Source organism: Mesocricetus auratus, unplaced genomic scaffold (assembly GCF_017639785.1).
Source record: "Mesocricetus auratus isolate SY011 unplaced genomic scaffold, BCM_Maur_2.0 Super-Scaffold_15014, whole genome shotgun sequence".
Taxonomy (NCBI): Eukaryota; Metazoa; Chordata; class Mammalia; order Rodentia; family Cricetidae; genus Mesocricetus; species Mesocricetus auratus.
The window spans coordinates 39,570,497-39,596,477 of NW_024429186.1; the positions used below are offsets into that span (position 1 = coordinate 39,570,497).

Below are 25,981 nucleotides of genomic sequence, written 5' to 3' on the forward strand. Positions count from 1 at the left end.
CACCAAGTTTCTAAGAGGTTGTTACCAACCTAGTATTCAACCCAGGGTCCTGTGCTGGGCAAGCATTCTGCTATTGAGTCCTTGCTTTTCTTTTTCTCTTTTTTCTTTCGGAGTCTCAGTATGTAGCTACCCAATGCTGCTGTCTCAGTCTCCCCACTTCGGGAGTTACAGATATGTGCCATCATGGTGAGCCTTTCTAGATTCTTGAAACAAATTAAATAAGGCTAGGTGTCACCAAACAATGACTGCTGTTCAGAGTGAGCTTTCTGGGAAAACTGTCTCCCTGGAGAACAATCCTTGCCAATGACTTCTGTCTGCTTGACTCTGAAGCTGGAAGGAACCTGAAGTCACTGTGAAAATCCACTTCCCTAAAAATCATCCATTTATGCACTCAATGAAAATTTGTACGTTTTGTGATTATCCAGTTCATATACTTTGTCCATTTTTCTATTGAACTATCTTTGCTTTTCATATTTATTTATTGAAAAGCATTTATATGTGGATATTAGCCCTTTGTTATACATATTGTTTAAATCATTTAATTTTTATTCAGCCATATCCATAGTTATTTTTATTTATGATTTGGGATTATGTATCCTCCTTACAAAGGTTACTAACTCCTACATAAATCATATTTTTATTACTTTAAATTTTCATTTTAGATTTTTTTCCTTCCTTTTGTTCTTTCTTTTGATTTTAGACATGGTTTGTTTCTCTTTGTTGCCCAGGCTGGGCTTGAACTTTTAGGCTCAAATAATCCTCTTGCCTCCAACTCTCAAGTAGTTGGGACTACAGGCATACCCACTACATCTGGCTCTCAATTTAGAGTTTTAACCCATCTGAAATTTAGTTGTGGATGATATGAAGTGGCCTGAGAATTCTGTCCTTCTCCAGCTACTGCAAGAAAAAGACATTTTTTTCCAGTTGCGTTTTCTGAGTACTAAAATTATGTTAGAATTTCACCAAATCCCATTGTCCGATTGGCTTCTCTTAACAAGGACAGCGTGTGTGTGTGTGTGTGTGTGTGTGTGTGTGTGTGTGTGTGTATGTGTGTGTGTGTGTGCGCGCGCGCACACACATGTAGAAACAAGGTAGTCACTATACCTGCTTTGTAGTCATTAAGCAACTATGGCCCTTGGCCTTTGCTTCTTATCTGTTATTTGAGGAAACTGGATGAAATACTTTGTTATCTTCCTGAATTAGTAATGTTAAGGTTTAAAGTATCTCTATCCTTCTGGCCAAAAGGGAGTTCAGTTTCATGTGGGAGAAAACAGAATCTTGTGTCTGTAGCTGCTAAAGGACATTGGATTCTTTACATCTGAAAATGATATGAGGGGTGATGGGGAGGGGCATCCCTTGCTCTTAGACTGGATGCCTGGGTTATATTTAGCGAGAGCTACACCTTCAGGAACAGGCTTCTTCTTACAATATGGAGCCAAGAGCAGGGCTGACTTTCTGTGAAATAATGAGCTTCTTTCCAAGAAAAGGGCATGGGGTTGCAGCAGCAGGGCCTCGCTTACAGAAACTCCCCTTTTCTTTCTTTTTTATTTAAAATAGTGTTAGTGCATATTAGTTGCACAGAATAATGGGTTCCATTGTGACACATTCATATACATGTATACTGTACTCTGCTCACATCCTTCCCCCAATACTTTCTCCTGATCTCCATTCCTCCATTCCTTTCTTCTTTTCTAATAGACTCTCTGAATGGTTTCATGTGTTTTTAATTTTTATTTCGAGACCAAATCTCATGTAGCCCACAATGGCCTTGGACACATCATGTAGCCAAGGTTAGGTCCTGATCCTTCTGTTTCTGCCTTCTGTGTACCAGGATTACAAGTGTGAACCATCATACCCAATTTAATGTTGTCTGTTATTTTTACATTTCATTTCATTTGAGTGTGTGTGTGGGGGGGGGTAAGTCGCTTATTTATAGGTACCCTCAGAGGCTAGAAGAGGGCACTGGATCCCCTGGAACTAGAGTTACATGTTGTTGCGAGTCATCTACCATGGGTGTTGAGAACCAAATTCAAGACCTCTGGAAGAGAAACAAGTGCTTGTAACGAGTCTTTTTCTGTCCCACCAGGCAGATCCCAAATGATGACACAGCAACTTCTTATTAATTATGAAGGCTCAGCGTATAGCTTAGGCTTGTTCCTAACTAGCTCTTATAACTTTAATAAACCTGTTTGTATTAATCTACATTCTATCACGTGATGTTTCCTCTCTGTGTCTCTTAGCATCTCTGCCCTTCTTCTTCCCAGAGCCTTCTCTGTCCTTGGAAGTCCACCCAACCTCTTTCTAGCTATTGGCCACTCCGCTTTTTATTATTCCAATCAAGCTCTACCTCTTCACACAGTGTACAAATATCCCACAACAAGTGTTCTTAACTGCTACGTCATCTCTCTAGCCCTATTTACTTTTAATATTTTTATGGAGTCCATATATAAGGAAAAACATGTAATAACTTGTCTTTCCAAATATGGTTTACTTCACTTAACATGACTTTCTCCATCTCCATTCATATTCCTACAAATGACATGATTTAAATCTTCTCTGTGGTTAAGTGATACTATCTCATGTATATATATAATGTTTGTTTTCCTTATCTGTTCATTGATTGCTGGACAAGAAATTCTTTTCCTTGTTTATTTTCCAATAGGATTTCTTTTCTACCTTATTGTCATGTTCACAGTTTCCATGTGTGTCAAACTGGCCTCAAACTCACGATTCTTCTTTAGCCCTCCTGGTTGCTGGGATTGTAGGTATGTACCACCACACCTTCCAGGAAACTCCTTTTCTAATGACGCAGCATTAGAGTGCTTGCTAGGCCTGTTCTGGCAATCCACCCTTGACCAAGGGCATCAATAGCAAGAGAGCCCATACACTATGTGCAGTCTCTCAGGTCATTTCAACCGTAAACTCAGAGATGTTTGATGTTTAATCACCCCAAGTACAAAGACAGATACCAGACAACCTATGATTCCTAAAAAAACTTTTGGATCAGACTTAGCATGCATTATATTTCTACCATTTACATTAAAATACTTTAGCATATGCTAGGTGAGGTGATTCACACTGGTAACACAGCACTTGAGAAGAAAGAGGAGAGAAAGTTTGAGTCCAACCAGGGATATAAGCAAACACATCAACAGAAACTCAGCATTCCTCCTAAGATTCCTATGGAGATGGGGTCTAAGTCACTCCATATTTCATAAGACCAGCTTTTAGGCTACTCCTTGTCCTGGGAGACTCGATATTGAGTGCCAACCCAGAGCAGGATGACTGCATCTTGTCTGTGCTGTAGATACCATGATCTGTCCAGCACCAACCATGAGGCACAGACAGATAACCTAGCCCTAAAAGTAAAATTACCATCCCTAAACTTCTCAAAGTAGGCTGGGAACATATGGGCACAGAGGTATACTCAAATACCAGATGGCTCAGTGGTTAAGAGCACTGGCTGCTCTTCCAGAGGACACAGGTTCGATTCCCAGCATCTACATGGTAGCTTTACAACTATTTGTAACTCCAGTATCAGGAGATCTGACACCTTTTTCTGACCAGGCAGACAAAACACCTAAATGCATAAAACAAAATGAAAATGAAAAAATTTAGGCCTATATGGAAAACCAGGCCCAACAACATGTGAAACACAACAGGTGAGAGATCTGAGAGATGGTTTGGCAGTTAAGAGCCCTGAAAAAGACCAGTTTGGGTCCCAGCACACAGACTGAGCAGTCCATGACTGCCTATAACTCCAGCTCCAGGGGATCGAATGCCCTCTTTTGGTCTCTGCAGGTACCCACATACAACATGGCATGAACACACACACACACACACCACACACACCACACACACACACACACACACACACACACACGAAGGCAGTTTCGCTGTGTAACAGTACTGGCTATCCTGGAATTTGCTGTGTAGACCAAGTTGGCCTTGAACTCATAGAGATCTGCCTGCCTCTGCCTCCTCCCGAGTGCTGGGATTAAAGGTGTGTGCCACCGCCGCGGCCACCACCACCACCATGGACAAAATAAACCTTAAGAACAAAACAGGCAAGCGGGCAAGATAGTTTGGTGTGTAAAGGTCCTTGCCCTATTAACCTAGTGGTGTGAGTTAAAAATTGTTCTCCAGCTGCCGCATGCATGCATGACTTGCACACTCATAGGCATCCACACACAATAATAATAAACACAAATTAAACAAACAAACAAAAAGAAGAAAATACAAGGCAAAGGAAGGTTGTAATACCCACCCCCTTGACCAATTAGAAACCAGAGTACTTCATTCTGTAATGGTGGCCCCACTGATCTGTGCACCAAGGAACTAACCGGCACAGAACTCCCAACTGTCCCCCAAGGTTTTGAGTTCAGCACAGTTCACAGTGTTTGACATGGCCTACTGGAACTGTTGATCATCCATCTATCAATCTGCCTATCCGTAGGACCTCATCTCTGCAGCTCAACCCTACAGATTCTGCTGCTTAGCTCTGCAAGCCTGCAGCGGCTCTTGGACTGAGCTGATTTCTGTCTAACCACCCGTAGTGACTCCTTGTATCTGTACCTGCCTCTGCTTGCTTTCAATAAGATGCCTTTGAACTCTGCAGCCTTCAAAAAAAACTTTTGTAGATATTCTGTAATATATGACACATACTTCATGAAGAATAGTGCATGATTTGAGAGCTATTATTATAATTATAATGGAGTTATTATTATAATTATAACATAGTAATTACAATTAATTAAAATATAGTAATTGATGGCCAGCTATCAAGGAAAATTGGGACAATTCAGTAAATTGTAGCCAACAACACCACACAGTATAAATGTATTGGTATTCAGTAAATTCTGACATAGTAGAAAGACACAAACATGCCTGCTTTCTTCCTGACATAGTTTGGTCACAACAATAAATAAGTCATAACCACTCTGTAGTCTGTTAATTAAAATCAATGAAACAAAGAGAAAATCAACAAAATAGACAAACCTCTGTCTAAACTAACCAAAAGACAGAGAGAGAGCATGCTAATTAACAAAATCAGAAATGAAAAAGGGGACATAACAACAGACTCTGAGGAAATCCAGAGAATCATCAGGGCATACTTTGAAAATCTGTACTCCACAAAATTTGAAAATTTAAAGGAAATGGACAATTTCCTGGATAGATATCACTTGCCAAAACTAAATCAAGAGCAGATAAACAATCTAAACAGACCTATAACCCTTAATGAAATAGAAGCAGTTATCAAAAGTCTCCCAAACAAAAAAAGCCCAGGCCCAGATGGCTTCAGTGCAGAATTCTACCAGAAATTCAAAGAAGAGCTAATTCCAATACTCCTCAAAGTATTCCACACAATAGAAGCAGGAGGCTCACTGCCAAACTCTTTTTACGAAGCTACAATTACCTTGATACCCAAGCCACACAAAGACACAACTAAGAAAGAGAACTATAGACCAATTTCCCTCATAAACATCGATGCAAAAATACTCAATAAAATACTAGCAAACCAGATTCAAGAACACATCAGAAAAATCATCCACCATGATCAAGTAAGCTTCATCCTAGGAATGCAGGGATGGTTCAACATTAGAAAATCTGTCAATGTAATCCACCATATAAACAAACAGCGAAAGAAAAACCACATGTCATCTCACTAGATGCTGAAAAAGCCTTTGACAAAATCCAGCACCCCTTCATGATAAAGGTCCTAGAGATCAGGGATAACAGGAACATACCTGAATATAATAAAAGCAATATACAGTAAACCAACAGCTAACATCAAACTAAATGGAGAGAAACTCAAAGCAATTCCTCTAAAATCAGGGACAAGGCTGTCCACTCTCTCCATATCTCTTCAATATTGTACTTGAAGTCCTAGCTACAGCAATAAGACAACAAAAGGAGATAAAGGGGATACAAATAGGAAAAGAAGAAGTCAAACTTTCACTATTTGCAGATGATATGATAGTTTACATAAGTGACCTAGAGCTGATAAATACCTTCAGCAATGTGGCAGAATACTAGGTAAACTCAAAAAAAAAAAAAAACCAGTGGCTCTATTATATACAGATGATGAAGTGACTGAGAAAGAAATCAGAGAAACCTCACCCTTTACAATAGCCATAAACAGCATCAAATATCTGGGGATAATGTTAACCAAGGAAGTGAAAGACCTGTATATCAAGAACTTTGTGTCTTTAAAGAAAGAAATCAAAGAGGATACCAGAAAATGGAAAGATCTCCCATGCTCTTGGATTGGTAGGATCAACATAATAAAAATGTCAATCTTGCCAAAAGCATTCTACAGATTCAATGCAATCCCTATCAAAATTCCAGCACAATTCTTCACAGACCTGGAAAGAACATTAATCAACTTTATATGGAAAAACAAAAGGCCCAGGATAGCCAAAACAACCCTATACAATAAAGGAACTTCAGGAGGCATCACCATACCTGATTTCAAGATCTATTATAGAGCTATAGTCCTGAAAACAGCTTGGTATTGGCACAAAAATAGGCAGGTAGACCAATAGAATCGAATTGAAAACCCTGATTTTTAACCCACACACCTATGAACACTTGGTTTTTGACAAAGTAGCTAAAACTATACAATGGAAAAAAGCATCTTCAACAAATGGTGCTGGCATAACTGGGTACTGGTATGCAGAAGACTGCAGATAGATCCATGTTTATCGCCTTGTACAAAACTTAAGTCCAAATGGATCAAAGATCTCAACATAAATCCAGCCACACTGAAACTTTTAGAAGAGAAAGTTGGAGATACTCTTCAACAAGTTGGTACAGGAGACCACTTTCTGAACATAACACCAGTGGCACAGACACTGAGATCGACAAATGGGACCTCATGAAACTAAAAAGCTTCTGTAAGGCAAAGGACACAGTCAACAAGACAGAAAGGCAGTCCACAGAATGGGAAAAGATATTCACTGACCCCACATCTGACAGAGGGCTAATCTCCAAAATTTACAAAGAACTCAAGAAACAAGTCTCCAAAACATCAAAGGATCCAATCAAAAGGTGGGGTACAGAACTAAACAGAGAATTCTCAATAGAGGAGGCTAAAATGGCCAAGAGACACTTAAGAAAGTGCTCAACATCCTTAGCCATCAGGGAAATGCAAATCAAAACAACTCTGAGATACCATCTTACTCCTGTCAGAATGGCTAAAATAAAAAACACTGAAGACAATTTATGCTGGAGAGGATGTGGAGAGAGGGGAACACTCCTCCACTGATGGTGGGAGTGCCAACTAGTACAGCCACTTTGGAAATCAGTATGGAGATTCCTCAGGAAAATGGGAATCAATCTACCACAAGACCCAGCAACTCCACTCTTAGGCATATATCCAAAGGAGGTAAATTCATACAACAAGGGCATCTGCTCCACTATGTTCATAGCAGCATTATTTGTAATAGCCAGAACCTGGAAACAACCTAGATGCCCCTCAACTGAAGAGTGGATAGAGAAAATGTGGTACATTTACACAATGGGTATTACTCAGCAGAAAAAAACAATGGAATCTTGAAATTCGCAGGTAAATGGATAGCACTGGAAGAAACCATCCTGAGTGAGGTAACCCAGTCACAAAAAGGCAAACATGGTATGTACTCACTCATATATGGATTTTAGACATGGATCAGGAGAGTGCCAGTCTGCACTTCCAATGACAGAGAGTCTGGGAAACAGGAAAGAACCTAAAAGATATACATGGTACCCAAGAGAAGAGAAATGAGGCAAGATCCTCTGAACAGATGGGGAACATGGCAAGGGGTGGGGGGGGAGCTGAGAAATAGAGAGGGGGAGAAGAGGAAGAAAGAGTAGGTCATGGGGGAACAGTAAAGTTGACTGGGGGGGTAGAATAGGGGGAAGAGGGAATCATAGGTTAGAAGACAGATCAGGCACCATTGTGACCTCTAGTGATCTAAAGGGATGACACCAATTGGCAAGCTAAGCAATAGTGTAGAGACCACCCCGAATGCCCATTCCTGATAATGAACTTGATGTCTATAACCATCCTGGAGCCTTCATCCAGTGACTGATGGAAGCAGAGGCAAACACCCACAGTTAAACACTGAACTGAATCCAAGGAACCCAGCGACAGGGAGAGAGGAGCGATGAGCAAATTGGCTAAGAATGGGCTGGCAAAACCAACAGAGACAGCTGATCCGAACAGGGGAGAGCTCTTGGACCCCAGACCGACAGCTGGGAGGCCAGCATGGGACCGATCCAGACCCACTGAATGTGAGAGTCAGTGAGGAGGCCTAGGCAACCTATGGGGTCCTGAGCAGTGGATCAGTGTTTATCCCTCGAATACTAACAGACATCATGTGTCCATAACACAAAGAGGGATGCTCTCTCAGCCTGGACTCTTAGGGGAGTGCCTGGACCCTACCCTGAGTGAAATGACAGACTCTAGATATCCCCTATGAGGAAGGAATTGGCAATAGGGTGGGAGGATGGGGGGGATGGAGGGGTGCGGGAGGAGGGGAGGGAGAGGGAACTGGGATTGACGTGTAAAACAAGCTATTTAAAATTAAAATAAAAAAAAGAAAAGAAAAAGAAACCCTAAAAAAAAAATAAATAAAATTTGGAGACCTATAAAAGGCTTGTGCTCTTCAGAGATGAATAGAATCTGGAAGACTAAACAGAACTCTAGGTGACAAGGATCTATAGTGACACCACCATAATTGCATCATCCCACATTAACACCAGAGTGCTTGTTTATGAGCATGAGTATCCTGGCCAAGGTGTTGTCCTGGGAAACCCCAGGCAGCATAACAGGCTAGGCTCCTTGGATAACCCTCTCAATTCTGTGTTGCTGGTACCCAAGTTTCCTATGAAACCTCTGTGAAGGCAGGTCTTTCATCTAAAGTGAGTTATGTAAGGAGCAGACTGCCACAGGCCTCATTTCTCAGCAAATCCTTTCTTCACCTAAGGAAAGAGCAAACCTCTTCATCAGACTCCATCAGAGATACACCTATTCACTCTGCTGCTAGAGTACGTTTGCCTTCCAGCTATTCAATCCCTAAATTTGCATTGTTAAGTAAGCCATGATGTGGGTTTTTTCAGAACTAAATTATTGACTCTCAAACAGCCCAAGACTCACCCTTGAACTCTTTTTTAAACATAAGCAGGGTTAATATAGCTAATAGTGATTATTTTGGTTCTCTTCAGAACTAGTTCTTCAGGTCAAAACTCCATCCTGGCTCAAGCTTCCTGTGTGCCTCATCTAAAGCTTGTAGCCTGGCCAGCAATGAATGATTGCAGCTGGCATTTTCTTTGGGCTGCCAACCAACTCCCTAATAAAAACACAGAGACTTATTATGAAAGCTTGGCCTTAGCTTAGGCTTGTTCCACTAGCTCTTTTAATTTAACCTGTTTCTATTCATCTACATTTTACCTTGGGGCTTTTTACCTTTCTTTCCTTCTGCATGTCCTACTTTCCTGCCTCCTCTGTGTCTGGCTGGGTGGCCCCTCAAGTCTCCCTGGTGTTTATTTCTCTTTCTTCCCCTCAGCCTAAATTCTTCCTCCTACTTACTCTCCCTGCCCAGAAGTCCTTCCTATACCTCCTCCCTCACTATTGGCTGTACAGATTTTTATTAGATAAATCAGGTGCCTTAGACAGGCAAGGTAAAACAGTGACACAACTTTCCATAGTTACACAAATGCAACACATCTTTACATGGTTAAGCAAATGCAACACATCTTTAAATGAATGGCCCTTTGTGAGTGGGTGGGTAGGTGGGGCAGGCTGTGACTGTGCCAAAATGGTGACATCCTGATGTTTTTTAAAATGTATTTATTTGTACTTTGTCTATGTTGATGTTTTGCCCACATGTATGTCTGTGTTAGGGTGCCAGTTCCCCTGGAATAGGAATTAAAGACATTTGTGAGCTGCCATGTGGATGCTGGGAATTGAGCCCAGGTACTCTGGAAGAGCAGCCAGTGCTCTTAACCACTGAGCCATCTCTCCAGCCTCAAGTGATGGCTCTTAAAGATTCACTTTCTTCTAGCAGCAAGTAGCAGCTGACCACCTCTCCCTTGGGGCTTCGGTGCCCTAGGTGCTCCATAAGTCCCCAAGTAGGAACTGACACTAAAAGGGCCCAACCTGGCTGGGGAGAACACAACCAGAGAACAGAAACAGTAACACCTCTCTGCCTCTAGTTCATTCTTTCCCAAGTGTTTAGGGCCTGGGCCCCTCAGTCAGAGGTGAGAAAGTGCAGAATGAATCCAGTGCATATGAATATGTTACCCCCACCATCTGCCTTCTGGGAAAAGCTGGGGAAGCTGGGGGACCTGAGGGGCAGGAAGCTGCACAGAAGCAGCTGTGTAAGGAAGGGGAGATGATAGACATGGCAGGTTCCTTCTCAGCCCTGAACGTTCCAGCATGCACTCTGTTTACTATCTCGGTAGATAGTGGGGCTGGTGCCAGGGCAGGATCTGCCCTTTCATGGACCAACAGTCTGTGGACTCCCAGGACTCTGCCTCGGGCCACTGATCCCTCAGCCCATTTCCACTGAGACTAGAAAGATTCATTTTCTTGTTACCTAAATGGGCAGGGAAGGAGGTTCAGGAGCATTACTCATTGCTGAGAAAAACGACCTTCCTCTCCTAGATCCACTGGCTGCTTACTCTCCTTAACCCAATTTGATCCCTTGATACATTCTGGTCTCAAACGAAGTCTTGAGTCTTCTAACAAATAGTCTCCCCTTTGAAACAACACAGTCATTTTTCCCAGAGCTACTATTCACTGCCTTGGGGGGGGCATTAAGGCTTCAGCTGCCTGACCTGGGTTCTAAGTAGAGAAGCCAAATTTAACCTGTATTCAAACAAAGGACTCCATCTATAGAAGCTCATTTGTTTCACCCTCTGCAGCTGGCCGGGTAGGAGAAGGGATCAGTCTGTTGTTTTTTTCTTACATCTTTCCTTCCATCCAGGAAATGACCTGCCCAGCTCTAGCGTGTCCAGAACTTCTCTGGCAACCAGTTAACTTAAGATGTCTCATGTATGCACTCCCTTATATTGGGGGAGTGAAGATTAATTACTTGGAGGCTATTTGCAACCGCAAATCCCTCTACATGTGCCTTGTAAGCCCTTAGACTCAGCACAGCCCCAGTAGCCCGACAGTTGGGGAAGCACCCCAGCTCTAAAGAGAGCAGAAATTCTACAGTCACCATCCCCCAGCCCGCCAGTTCCCGCCACCACATTCTCTCTGATTTTGTCAGCTGAGCCTCTGGACCTTGCTGGCTGTGTTAAACTCTCTGGGTCTCAAAAAGGGGATAACAATTATGTAATCATGATGTGACCAACTTGGAAGGTTTGCTGAGTTAGGTTTAAAGTCTATTTAATGGAGAAACAGGGGTAGGCAAAGGAGCATGGCATGGCTGGAGAGATGGCCCAGTGACCAAAGAACATTTGCAGTTCTTCTAGAGAAGTGTTCAAGGGACACTTGGGAAGTGAAGTCAGGGGAATCAGAAGTTCATACTTGACTGTGTAGCAACTTCGAGGCTCATCTAGGACACCTGAGATCCTGTCTCAAAAAACAAACAAACAAAAAACAGCCTAGCTTAGTTTTTCAAACTGTTAGGCTAGAGAGGAACTTTTCAAAATTTTCCTTGGAACCCAGAACACAGGCATCTACATTAGCCCTGATAGCTTATAAAGGAATCTTTTCTTAATTTGCTTTTATTTTATATGCATTGGTATTTTGCCTACGTGTATGTCTGTGTGAGGGTGTCAGATCTTGAAGTTGCCGACAGTTTGTGAGATGCTATGTAGGTCCTGGAAATTGAACCCGGGTCCTTTGGAAGAGCAATCAGCTCCATCTCTCCAGCCCTGTAAAGGAATCTTAATAAGAGATAATGCAGAGCTCTGCAAATGATCCTGAGAAGTTAAATGCTTCAAAGACATCTTCAAAACTCTCAAGGAATTTCAGTGCTAGATACACAGTAGGCTGTAAGGAAACATGTCTGTGGGATGGCTCTCGCTGCAAGGCTTTACAAAACAGAATAGTTACACCTGCCCCACAGTGACCTGAGCTGACTCCCCCATGTCACCTACTCTGTGGTTGCCCAGGAAATAGCAGTGAAGAAAAACACCACTGTTTCAGTCTGAATGAATTCCATGCCTGACCTCTCCCATTTCAGGACCTTCTGTTCTCTAGCCAGGCCACTTCTGAGGAGATGGACAACAGGTCAGGTCTGTCCCCAAAAGCTTAACCCTAGGGTTGTCATCCAGGTGACCACTTAACCATAGCCCAGACTCTTATTTACTGGCATGTATTTCTTTGCTTAGACAATCGTGTCTGAGTGTTTTAATGCCTGGCTGGCCCTGCTGGAGTTTGTGTGACCATATTTTGAATGTCTGTGGTAGTAATTAGCACAGCACCATGGGCTGGCGATGCAGCTGATGAACTGGGCAATCTGAACTCGGCAGCACATACATTTCACATGGCTTTTTCCTTCTCCTGTTGCTGACAATCTAAGGAAGACACAGGGCCCAAGGTCTTGTAGGCTAGGTGTGTGTGATATGTGGAAACTGGCCTTCTAGAACAAACCAGGGATTTCCCCAAGATTCAAGATTTCCCCAGTGTCTGTCAGGAACATTCCTTCAGATTCTGTATCTACCTGAGGTAAGAACAGGAGGGTGCATGTCAACAAAGCCCACTCAGATGAGACCCAGAACAATTGAGTCCTACAAAGAACATGCTACATCCCAGGGACTCAGCCACCATCACTGTTTTGGCCAAGGGACAGAGAAGTGGGAGAGCTTTATGGTGATTTTGAAAAGGAAGTGCTTCAGCTATGCTCTGTTGGATGATGATTACACAGGAGGCTGGAGGCAGGCTAGCCAAAAGCCAAGAACCTGGGACAGGATATATATTTGAGTCTATCTGGTTGGTCCAGGAAAGCACAGTTTAGGAAAGCTGTCAATAATTGACCAAAACTTGACATTTTGGGAGCTGAGTAGTGGCTCACAGTTAGTACATATAAAACCTATACAGTCAATCTCTTAGGAGAAAACAACATTTGCTAATCCTGGTCTTCATCTTGAGGTGGATAGTTACCAGTAAATGTGTGTGTGTGTGTGTGTGTGTGTGTGTGTGTGTGTGTGTGTGTGTGTGTGTGAAAATGTTTACCATAAGTTAGCCACAGAAGCCCATGCCTGTAATCCCAGCATTGGGAAGGAGGAAGCAGGAGGTCATCTCTGACTACATAGTGAGTTACAGACTAGCCTGGGCAACATGAGACCATGGTTTGTTGTTTGTATGTATGTATGCTTTTAAGTAGAAATACTCCCCCTTAAAAGTCTGTCATAGTGAAAGTTATAATTGCATAAAACACAAAAAGCAAGGTTGGGAATGGCCAGAATGCCCAAGTTTACAAAATTGAGAAAACTTAGGTATGCCCATTTTGTGCAAAACATTTAAAATGAAGGGGTTGTAATGACATTGGGAAAGTGACAGACTTGGTTCAGGGTTACTCCTACCATACTGGTGCAGGTAGAGCCAAGGCCAGGTTTTAGGTAAAATGTCCCCAGCCAGCCAGTCCTGTTTCAGAACACTTTCTGTAACTGAGTAAAGTTATCCAGGCTGTGAGCCTCTGTTTTAGCAGGATTAGTCAAGCCCCAAATATTGGCTCATCACCCCCCAGGTTGCCTCTACCCTGAATCCTTTTGCAATTGTAACTGCCACTATGATAAACATGTGTGAATCACCCCCACCTCACCCCAAGATGTAGTCACCCAAACCAGCCACCCCAAGGCAGAGGCAGGCAATCCAGACAGACCAGGATTCAGAAATACTGTTTCTCCCAGGGGACTGAGAATGCAGGCCATGTTTGAAAACAGAACCCTAACCACATCCCCGCCACGTCAATCCGCTCAGAGCTCTGCCCTTCATTTTGACAAAAGCTCGCTCACCCGGAGTGAGTGTGTGGGACAGGAACCAAACATACTGAAGAACGCATACTCTCTCTACAGTCTCCTTGTCTCTTGGCATGTCCCCCCCAGTTTTGACCAATCCCCTCACCACACTCAGATTCTTCATCTTTTCTCCTCTACCTCCATCTGGGAGGGGGGAATAAAACAAAGATCCCTCATGCCGCGTTTCTATTAGGTAAGACACCCTGTTAACCTACAAAATGTTACTCTCCTAAAACTTTAAGATTAAGCTGGGTGGTGGTGGCAGCGACACATGCCTTTCATCCTAGCACCCAGGAGACAGAGGCAGGTGGATCTCCATGAGTTCAAAGCCAGCCTAGGCTACAGAGTGATTTCAAGGGCAGCCAGGGCTACACAGAGAAAGCTTGTCTCACCCTTCCCCCAACAGAAAATCCTTTAAGGCTATGCATTATATAGATACATAGGTGTAATGGTATAGGCAGGCTGGTGGTGGAGCTCTTGCCAAGCATGTATGAGGCAGTGGCTCTATCCCCAGATGTTCAAAACTAGTTCCCCATGGACTTTGTAAGAGCCCCAGAACACGCTTGCTTTGAAAAACATTTTCCTCCTTGTCCAGTGGTGGGGGAGGAGAAAGTGTGGACTGGCATGTTTTTCCCAGTAACAGAGTTGCTTGAACGTTAGCGGCAGGGTGCATAAAACTTGCAACATGTGTTATTTTATTACACAGCCTCCCCAAGGACCTCCCCGGGTCTTCTGGTTTTCAAGCTTTATCGGCATTTGCATGTTAGACATGAGCTCTTCAAATAACTCCCTGCTTAATGGTTTCAGAGGAACGCTTCTCCCATCTGGTCTGAAGGTGGGACTGCCCACCTTACTGTTTACTTCATTCTTGGAATCAGCCTTGTTTTCCTAACACTTAACCAGAGAAGACCCTGGCCTTGTAATCTCCACATCTTCTCTTGATCCCATCTGGAAAACCCAAGAATGCTAATGCCTTTTGGTTTTACTATCTTAATTGTCTCTTTTAAATACACAAGGCCCTGGCCTAGATGCAAAGCGTCTTCAGCTGAGGCTTGGCCATGTCGGGTGTTGTACAGAGGGCCAGAGGGAGGCTGTCAGGACACTTCATAGGAGGAACTCTGGAGTCACAGGAAGGACCCTCAATGGTAAAAGGAAACTGGCAGGTACAAGTTGCTGCTGCTGCAAATGCCCTTGGTTTTTGAGGGAAGGAGTGGTTTTCAGAAACACCTGGTATAAGCCTGCCTCCCATCTAGCAGCCTGTGGGAGAGAGTAAATCCTAATCATGGGGGGCCATGGGCTTGAGTGGTACCGTGCTGAAGCAGACATAGCTATACAGTTCTTCTGTGAGATACCAAGAGGACAGCACAGTACCATGGGAACAAGTGAAGCTATATGGGTAGGAATTCTGTTCTGTTAGCGAGCCCCATGGGATATGTGGAATGCCGGCACTGTAGGGTGCTTCCTGCTTCAGCATGAAGTCTCTTCAGAAGAGGCTTAGCGAAGGGACCTAACAGAGACACACTGGGTGACTTCAGGCCATAGAGGGTGCCCCTGGCCAACACCTAATGTTTCATGGACCTGGCTTCAGCAGTGGCCCAGATGCTATTGACTCAGCATTGATACCATTAGGTTTGAATAGGAGACAATGCTGGAGACATCAGCACCCTACATGGTAGATGCTGCAAAATGGTCCTCAACGTCTCATCTTCAGACAACAAAGAGAGAGACGATGGAGAGGAGGTTGATGGGAAATCCACGAGAAGTGTAGAGTTTACAGCCAAGAAGCCGTTGGTGGCTTGCAAAGGCTTCTAAGGGGAACTTGGGAAGGACTGGGTCCTGGAATTTATCAGTAGCAGCTATAGTGGACCAGGTGGTTCTTGTGAGTTGAATATGAAATGTCCCCACAAGTCCAGGTCCTCAGGTGGTGCTATTTGAGAAGAGGCTGGTAATGTTAGGGGGTATGGCCTAGATGCAGGGAGGAAGTGGGTTGCTGGGGGCATGCCCTTGGGACTAGATCTTGCTCTGGTCCCCTTCCTAGATCTCCTTCTGCTTCCTTACCATTATAATGTGAACTTCTCTGCTCCACCACGCCTTATTCCCTATCACAATGGACCGAAATATATGATAACAAAATAATCACATCCTTCCCTATGTTCTTTTGCTTAAACATCTTGTGAAACCAATGGGGGGGAGAAGCCTAACAATAGTTGGCATCAGTTATGTTTATCTCACAATAATACTAGACAGGCAACAATGGGCTCATTTTACCAATAAGGAAGAACTTGGTCAGAGACAGAAAGCACCTTATAAGTGGTCACACAGCCTGTGAGGTTCTAACCTGGGTTTCTACTACTCTGTAATGCTTTATTTAATCAGAAAATTTACCCAACAAACAAGCTGAGCAATGGCACATCTACTAGATTCCAGGATATTCTACTAGATTCTGGGTATTCACTGTCACAAAGAACAAACAGAATCTCTGTTCATATTAGGGTCCAAGAGTGGATATTACTGAAGGTATAGCCCTTATGTTACTTCTGCAATATTCTGACCTTGGATACACAGGTTATATAAGGAAACTTGAATAATTCTGAGGGCTGGAGAAAACTTAAATTCCTAGTGCATCCATTGCTCAGCCACGCTCAGAGCCAGCTGCCAGAGCCTCTCCCACTACTTGTCAGTACATAATCTGCCCCATTACATTGATTTAGGAGAAAAATGCAGTTCATTTAACTTTTGTTCCAAAAGGATGAGAAGAACTTATGCTAAGAGCAGTTAAGGACAGGGGAACCAGAACGCCTCACTCAAGGACAGAAATAGGGGACACAATGGTTCCAACGGTTGCCGATGCCCTGCAAGATGCGTCACATTTAGAGATGGCATCTAACCAGATAGCATTGTATTCACAATCAAGCTCTCAGCCACGTCCTGTGAACAGATGGGACACCAAGATAGGCGGGTCAAAAGTATTGGGAATAAATTTATACAGCTGACGTCTTAGGACTGAAGACTGGCAAGGTGACCTGGTGAGAGTCAAATACCATCTCCAGGAGCTGTGTGTGGCTGAGGGGAGGAGGCACAGGGTACACAGGGCCATGACAGGACTCCCACACTTACCGTGTGTATGACAAAGGGCATATGACACAGGGGTTAGACAAGAACTCTCGAGGACAAGTGCCTCTCACTGGCTGTGGGAGCTTAAGTGATTTCATTTCTCTTTGCCTCACTTTCCTTATGTAAAATGGAGATAAGATCAACAAAATGTGTGTTATCTTGTAGCCACAGGAAGCCTGCTTGGAATAAGAAGCCACGGCTGATATATCTCTTAGTGTTCATCAAACTGTATTTCGGCTTCCCTCTTTAAGGACAGGAAGGATGCAAACATGTCCCGTATGCCTTTCACTGTCAGTTGGTTTCAGCCAGTTGGGTCCTCATGGGAGTGATATGGGCCACCCAAAGCCCTGGCTGATAAATACCCTACAGTTTTCTTTCCCAGCTATAGCAACCCTGAAAGACGATGATGAAGTAGCAATGATCCAAGATGATCAAACCTCCACCATCCTTGGTCCTTAAGAGATTATATGGGGCGAAGCTAACATTCCCACCCTTATCCAGATGAGGCTTGGAGGATGGCCATGAGGACAAGTAGATGGTCTATTAAAACTTATGGAATTAAATTCTCAGCAACATATCAAAACCCTGGCTTGCCATTGTCCTTCTTTCCTTTCATTCTTTTGGGTTTTGTTGTTCTCGTTGCTTGTTTTGGCTTTTGTTTTGTTTTAAAATAAGGTCTCATATCTCAGACTGGCCTGTAACTTGCTAGTAGCTCAGGTTAGTCTCTAACTTGGATTCTGTATGTCCGGGCTGGGATTACAGGCATGTACCACCACGCCCAGTTTTAGCTTGTTCTGTTTCTGTTCTCTTCTTCACAGAAGGTCAGTGTGTAAAGTTCAGTATAGAAACACAGCCCCCTGCCCTCTGCCCTGGAAGGACTGGACATTCTTTCTCCCTATTCTCATCAGAAGGTGGCTCTGAGTATTGTAGATTAAGGGGCTGGAAGTTGACACAACACTGTTTCTATTTCCTTACAAATAACTCAAACACACTTAAGTTTTTATCATACCCGAGGGCAAAGAACCCCATTCTCTGCAAGTCAAATATTGAGTTCCTTACTTTAAACAAGACCTTGTGATAAGGCCTAAGTTTAGATATTTTGAAATTTACATGCTAATTCCCAATTTGTTGTCTGACTTGTTCCTTATGTAATCAAGGGTGCAAAGGCTATATAATAATCAAGGGCTTACTCCATTGTCAAGTTAAAAAGGGGCGTAAAAATTCTCCTTTGGGGCACACTCTTTTGCTTTTGGAGGTACTTTGTAACAATTTCCCTCAGTTTAGACCTTAGCATCACTCCGTGCTCAGTGGTAAGAGCTGCAACAAGCAGGTGTTGCTGCTCTCTGCTGTTTACGAGGGAGAGGCAGCTTCCTGTGATCCCTGTCACAGAGCCTGCAGAGTTGTTGACACTCTTCAGTTCCACCTTGGCACGAGACAGAAATGGCCACCGCTAGTGAGCCCTTTGTGAGGAGCCCCGTGTAAGGATCCAGACCCCAAAATTCAAGAATGCAGATTTTTTTCTAACCAGTCTGGGTTAGCGCCCACTCCCTGGAACCAAACCAGTTACTAGGGCTGATGGGAAGCTATTCAGTACTTCCTGGGAGGCGTGGAGGTGCTGGGGTAATGTGAACTCTGAGGATCAGAACAAAATTGTTCTTGGGGACCAACGAGATGTTTCAGTGGGTAAAAGCACTTGCTGTCAAACTCGATGACCTGAGTTCAATCCTGCAACCCACAGGGAGGAAGGAGAGAACTGATTCCCTCATTCACTTCCTTACTTCCATATGGGCCCTGGCTCCTCACACATTCTCTCTCTCTCTCTCTCTCTCTCTCTCTCTCTCTCTCTCTCTCTCTCTCTCTCTCTCTCTCTCTCTCTCTCTCTCTCCCCTCCCTGCCTCCTTCCCTCCCTCCCCCTTTCTCTGCCTCCTCCTCTCTCTACTTCCCCCCTTTCTCTCTGACTCCCTCTTCCCCCTCTCTCTCACACACACATTACTTTAAAAAGCAAACCAGCAGGCCTTTGCAAAAGGGCAAGGAAACCTGTCTTTACTGAAACCCTTTCCTTCTGTGGATTCTCTGAGCAGGTTCATCTCTAACCAGACCTCCTCCCTCCCCTCCATATTCTTAGACTGACCAGACATCTTAGTTCTCCTGTGCTAAAGGGGGTTTCCCAGAAAGTCCAGGACAAATCAGGACAAGCTGATCACTGTAGGCCTTCTCTAGAACTCTGTGCCCAGACCCCTCCTACATCCCAGTCTACACCAGTCTTTGGTGCATAACTCCCACTAGATCCTCACCTCTCCTGAGCAACAGCCCAATCACCAGTCTGTAACTGCAAAGAGCACAGCCAACCTTGAATTCCTTGGCCTCCCAGCTGACTCACCATCTTAATCTTAATTCCTCTACATATAGTCTGGGTCAGGCCATTGTTTTAGTTGCTTAAGAAGTGCTTACTCAGTCAGCAGTGCTGGAACACGCCTTTAATCCCAGCACTCGGGATGCTGTGCCAGTCCCTAGCTTAAATGCTTGACTCAACAATGAATAAAACCACTGCTCTCAAAGAGATTGAATTCTACTCAAGGGAGATAGAAAAGAAGTATATACTGCCCTAGTGTGTTCAGAAAAAGTTGGGAGCCAAGAATTAGAAGGGGTTCCCAAAGCTTCCCAGCAGTTCCTTGTCAGAAATAGACAGAACTGTCAAAAGTATGTTGTCAAACATGTCAAACTCCTAGTTCTGCATGCCACAATGTAAAAGTTGCAAACTGTTCATCAAAATAAATCTGAATAGATGCATTAGTCACAACCCTTTGATTGCCATTAGCAGAAGCCAAACTCAGGCTGTCTTTAAGAAGGTAATATGGAATCCTCTTCAGGACCGTTTGGTCCCAGGCAATTGTAAGGGCAACCCAAAATCTACACCTCTCCGCTTCTCAGGCGGACTCTGGCCAAAAGGTGGCAAAGTTGCCAGAAGTGGCTTTAGCTTTGCAACTCCAGTGTGCTCAGTGTTCTCAGCAGAATACCAAGCTCAACAAAGAGCTCATTCTGCAACCAACCAGCAACCTGGGATAGACTCGCATCCGGAACTGAGGGAATGAGATCGACTTCACCTTAACTCGTGGAAAGACCAGAATTTGGGTACTTTCCTCCATTAATATATTATGCATCTATAACAAAATAGCCGAGACTAGGTAACTGTTCTAGTTGCTTTTCTGTTGCTGTGATTAAAAAACATTGGCTAAGAACAACTTAGGGGAGCAAAGGTTTTATTTGGTTATACTTCCACGTCACAACCCATCATTGGGGCTGTTGGGGATGGAACTCAAGCAGGAACTAGAAAAGAAGCCAGGGAAAAATGCTACTCATTGATTTGCTCACTGATTCATGCTTAGTCCAAAGCCAGCTTTTTTATATAGCCCAGGATCACCTGTCTAGGAAATGGTACTGCCCATGGTGAGCTCGTTCCTCTTGCATCAATTAACTCCCAAGATAATCTCCAACAGATGGTCACCAACCAGCCTCACCAGTACAATCCCTCAACTGAGACTCCCTTCTCAAATAATGCTAGGTGTGTCTGCTGTGGGATATTTGTATACTACATGAAGATTGCTGTAATACATTGGTTGTAATAAAAAGCTGAATGGCCAATGACTAGGCAGGAGGTATAGGCAGGATTTTCAGGGAGAGAGACGAAGAGAAGGGGACGCTAGGCACACAGGAGATATGAGGAAACATGGAGAGGAACCAAGAGGTACAAGATGGAAGAGAGGTACCACCACATGGTAGAACGTTGATTAATATAAATGAGTTAATTTAAGTTATATGAACTAGTTAGGAACAAGCCTAAGCAAAAGGCTGAGCTTTCATAATGAATAAGAAGTTTCCATGTCCTTATATGGGAGCTGGCTGGTGGGACAGAAAAAGATCTGTTGCATGTGTAAATTTGATGAAACTATCCTAGGCAATAACTTTACAAGAGTGAGGCTTACTTAGTTCACAGTTCTGGGGGCAGAGAGCCTAGAAACTGGTGACAATCATGTCACTGTCAGAGCCCTGCATTGGTGTCCCCGGGCATCGTATAGCAGAAGACCAGGAGCTTGTAGGCATGTATGAGTCTCCTAGTCCCTTTTAAAGCCATAAAGTTTCAGTCATGAAGACTAAACATGGAAACATAATTTTAATATCTCAAAAGCCCTACTTCTAACTCTATGTGCTACAGTAACATATTCAAGCTAAATTTCCACCTTCTTTTCAATTTTGAGTATTTTTTATTTGTGTGGTTGGGGTGGGGGCAAAGCAACTTGTGTAACCCCCTGGAGCTGGAGTTACAGGAGATTCTGGATACTAGGAACCAGACTCAGGTCCTCTGTATATGGAAGCTATCTGAGAATAAGTTGGAGTGAGCTGGCAAGCAAAATTCCTCCAGTTTCTTCTCTAGGTTCCTGGTGTGGATTCCTTGCATTGGGTTGTGGGTACCAGGAACTGAACTCAGGTCCTCTGAAGAGCAGCAAGTCTCTTAACCACTAAGCATTTATCCAGTCCCCCTTTTTATTTTTATTTTTAAATGGGATCCCACTAGGCTGTCCAGGCTGGTCTGGAACTGGAGATCCCCCTCCCCCGCCCTCCTGCCTCAATCACCCAAGTATTAGGACCACGGATTAAGGCAGGAAGTAGAAGATGAATGGGCAAAACCAGCTGTCTATAATCGAAGGCTTGAAGCACACATTCAGGAAGACCAAGCGCCTCCCAATACTCAGTAGAATTAAACTAAATGCATTTAAGTCAGGTTGTACTTACACTCAATGATTTTTAATGACACTTTGTTCCAACACCTCAAATGGCTCTCCCTGTTGCCTCCATGCCAGTCAGCTCTTTCCCTTCTCTAGGTCTACTTCAGTTGCTTGACAAGGGCTGGAAGTTTAAAGAGCCTTTTGTCTGTAAGAGTAGACTTTCAGAAAGTCCATTGTTTGAAGCATCTACAGGCATGGGCACAGACGGTTTTCGCTTCCCCCCAAATAGCACAAGTAGGTATTTACTAAGACTTGGCACTCACACCGCATCTATATGAGAATACTCCCATTTCACTTATGAGCAAGGCAAGACCCCAGGGACACTGACCAACTTTCCCACTGCTTCACACAACTAATACATGGAGGGGAGGGCCTTAGATTTGAACCTAGGACTCTGAGACTGCTAAACTCTTTTGCAATCCTATACAATATTCCCTTTCTGTTAAGGAGAGGAGAAAACTTTTCATGTAGATCCACCCATGGCTCTCAGTCACTTGAAGCTCACCAGTGGCAGACCACTTTCCATTCAAGTGGGCCAGTATCAGAAAATTACCGTAGAAACCAGGATGGGTGATTCAGTCAGAACACTCAGAACTCGAGAGGAAGTGGTGTGGCTCCAGCCTCCTGCCATGGGCTCACCTCAAGAGCTTTCCTCCAGACAGACACCCCCCACCTTTAGAAAGAAGGTGCTGTGGTTAGAACAGTGAGTAAAAATCTGGCTGCTCTGTCAGGAGATGTCTGCAGGCCTCGTCTCTCTGGGGCCTGAGGGGCTTTCCCACCAGTGCTGTTCTGCTGGGAAAGCTTAGCTAGGCCTTGAACTGGGCACCCAGCCTCAGAACTAAGGATGGGACCTGATCATGGCCCTTCCCTGCACCCCAGAGCCCACAGTCCAAACCCCCAGCCGTCCTCACCTCTGGGCAAGTTCTTCAACTTAGCAGAAAACTTTCAATCAGGTTTGTCTCCAGCTAGGGCCCCTTCCTTGGACTCTGAACACTGATGGACTTCAATAAGAATCCATGACCCATATGGTGAGGTGATACTGATTGAACCTCTAAATGTCCAGGATCCTGGGGAAGATAAGGGGCATGAAAGTCAGTCTGAGAACCAGGTGACATAATCCCTGTGAGGGCCTCTGCACTCTTGACTAGCCAATCGAAACCCTAGGTGGCCATGTGACATTGAATGTGTGTGTGATGGGGGGGGGCACACACACACACACACACACACACAAGGAGTAACAGGTCAGCCTCATGCTAGGCAGAGACTGAAGCTTTTGTGAACATAAGCTGATGGGCTGGACTCCTTGAGAGCTGTGCAAGGCCAAAATGAACCTCACTCTGAGCATAGCTCCACTCAGCCTGACCTTGGGGACCGGGAGAGGAGGAGCCCCAGGGAAGAGTCAGTAAGCAAACCTGCCAATAGAGTCTTACCAAGTAACTGAAGTGAGTCCAAGAGAAGCTCCTGGCCAAGGACACCACAGGGTAGGTACACTTAAATGACCTTTGCAGCGAATCCTGCCTTACCCCATCAAAACTTTTTGCTTTAGTGCTGGAGAAGGCTCAGTTGCCTTGCACATGGTAGGCAAACTCTCTACCATTGAGCAACCCCAGACCTATAGTCAGATTTGAAACTCAGCACCCTAGATTGTAGTGGTCACATGAAAGAAGTGAGAAGAGATATGGACTAAGGAATGTCAATATTTACCATATTTTACCCAGGATATTCACATTTGAGATAATACTTCAGAACACTAATTCTACCACATTGATGGGAAGCCAAGTGTCTTAGTTATTTTCTATTTTTGTGACAAAACAATGACCAAGGCAATGTATAAAGAAAAGCATTTAATCTGGAGGCTCACAGCTTAAGAGGGCTAGTCCATGGCCATCATGGCAGAGAGCATTGATGGGGGAAGTCCTTCTGTATATATGTTTCTCTTATTTGTTGATAAATAAAACACAGTGGCCAATAGAGGTAGGGAGATAGGTGGGACTAGGAGATGAGAATTCTGGGAAATGTAGGCAGACGCAGTTGCCATGTGAGTCACCAAAGGAGTTAGAGGTCTGGACCCTTCTCTGGTAAGATAAGACCACGTGGAAATACTTAGATTAATAGAGATGGGTTAATAATTAATACAGAGCTAGCCAATAAGAGGCCCTAGTCATCAGCCAACAATTTCATAAGTAATATAAGTCTTTGTGTGTTCATTTGGGGCTGAGAAGGGCAGCAGCAGGACCAGAAAGTTCCATTACAGAGCATGGCAGCAGGCAGGCAGGCAGGCAGGGTGCTGAAGCTGTAACCGAGAACTGAGACAGCATCCACCAAGCAAGAAGACAGGGAAGTGAGGAGTAGAGAGGGAGGAAGACAGAGAGAGGAAGAGATGGGGAGAAGGAAGGAGAGAAAAATCACCATCTGGTATTGGTATGGGCTTTTGAAACCTCAAAGCCCACCCCCAGTGACACACTTCCTCCAAAAAGGCCACACCTCCTAATCCTTCCAAAACAGTTCCATCAAATATATGAGCCCATAGGGGCCATTCTCACAAACCACCACCCAAGTCCAAACAGAATTTTTAACATTTGTTTAAATGTACTTTAAATTTTTCATTATGGAACATAATATGCCATGTCCAGCATGGTTGCAGGAATGTACCTGACTGAGGTGGCAAGGGAATAAAAAAAAAAAAAGACAGACTAACACATGTAGAAAAAGTTGGGATTGGGTGGTCTGGGCTCTTACCTGGAGAAACCGGCATCCAGGAATAGAGTTGGACAGAAAGGCAGTGTACGGCTGAACAAAGAAGAGGGGTTATTACATACAGATAAACAAGGAGGCAGGGTTTATGGTACACAACTGAACACGGAGGCAGGTTTCGCTCATCTCAGTAGGAGCAGTCTCTACAGGGGATGAGTCTTCAGGCTGTAAATACCTTGGGGGAGAATGTCATGGTGGACATTTTCTGCACACGGTACCAATATCCGTCCCTATATGAAGCAGAAAGGGAAGTTTTACCATTTCCCTTTGAGTCTGAGGCTCTGTGGTCCTTGACATGGCCATGCCTATATCAGCTCATATGTACACAGAACCTCACACACTCAGGTCTTCCTACACTCCCAACACTAATGGGATCATTTCAAAGCAAAATCTCAAAGGAAAATCTGTTGGAGAATATTATTTTAAGGTGTGTGACTTTTGTTCATGCTGTGTTTGTTTAACTCTGTGAAGCTGTGGTACTGTGCTTGTCTAAAACACCTGGTGGCCTAATAAAGAGCTGAATGGCCAATAGTAAGGCAGGAGCTAGGATAGGCAGACAGAGTATAAGTAGCAGGGGAGAAGCAGCAAGAGGAGGAGAGGAGGCTAGCAGGACCCAGCTACCCAGTCATGGAGTTAAAAAAAAAAGATATACAAAATTAAAAAGGATAAAAGCCCAGAGGGAAAAAGTAGATGGGATGATGTAAGAAAAGCTGGCAAGAAGCAAGCCAAGCTAAGGCCAAGCATTCGCAACTAAGAATAAGCCTTGGGAGCTGGGTGGTGGGCCCCTCAAAAAAATCCAAAGAGCCATAAATAAATAAATAAATAAATAAATAAATAAATAAATAAATAAACAAAAACAATTAAATGGTGCCCAACATGGAGCACCAATTTGTTGTTTTGTTATGTTTACATTGTAGCTGCCTTCTAAGCTAAGGCTATCCTATTTAGCAATTGTCCCTCAGTTACTACCAGCAGTGGCTAAACTAGAAGAGTCTAAGAAGTCCCTCAGGCACCAACTCTTTCAAAGCTACAAAGAAAACTTACACAATTCTCTGTACCACTAAAGAAATCAAGGTTCAAAGGCTGAGGTAGAATCCTGCTTCCCAGAGAGGCTGAATAGCAAGCAACCCACCTAGTTCACCTCCTTGAGTCTTCCAAGAAGTCTTCGTGCTTTTTCCTGCCCCTCTTTATAAACTCTTCTCCACCTGGCTCCGCCCTACAACTTCCTGTCAGCTAGTTGCTGACCCAGCCTCCTGACTGCAGGTGAATTTCATTTAATCAAACACACCTTTGTACCATTAACTGTTTCAGAGCATAAACAAAAGTAACATACCTTAAAATAATATTCTACAACAAAAAATATTGCACCCATA

At 43.9% G+C, this 25,981-nt stretch overlaps 1 long non-coding RNA gene across 5 annotated transcripts; it reads right to left on the bottom strand.

Annotated features, from left to right (window-relative positions):
- Nucleotides 1-11,363: 11,363 nt before the first annotated feature.
- LOC110341384 lies at nt 11,364-25,780 on the bottom strand. 5 transcript variants are annotated; one of them, XR_002383314.1, is made up of 6 exons: nt 25,741-25,780; nt 24,594-24,838; nt 22,766-22,921; nt 22,408-22,527; nt 21,862-21,975; nt 20,314-20,397 (listed from the first exon to the last, which is right to left on the bottom strand). It is a non-coding gene; the product is annotated as an uncharacterized LOC110341384 (long non-coding RNA). The 5 variants fall into 5 exon arrangements; XR_002383313.2 differs by lacking the exon at nt 20,314-20,397 and adding an exon at nt 21,348-21,561; XR_002383316.2 differs by lacking the exon at nt 20,314-20,397 and adding an exon at nt 21,348-21,561 and having other exon boundaries at nt 21,862-21,999.
- Nucleotides 25,781-25,981: the final 201 nt, after the last annotated feature.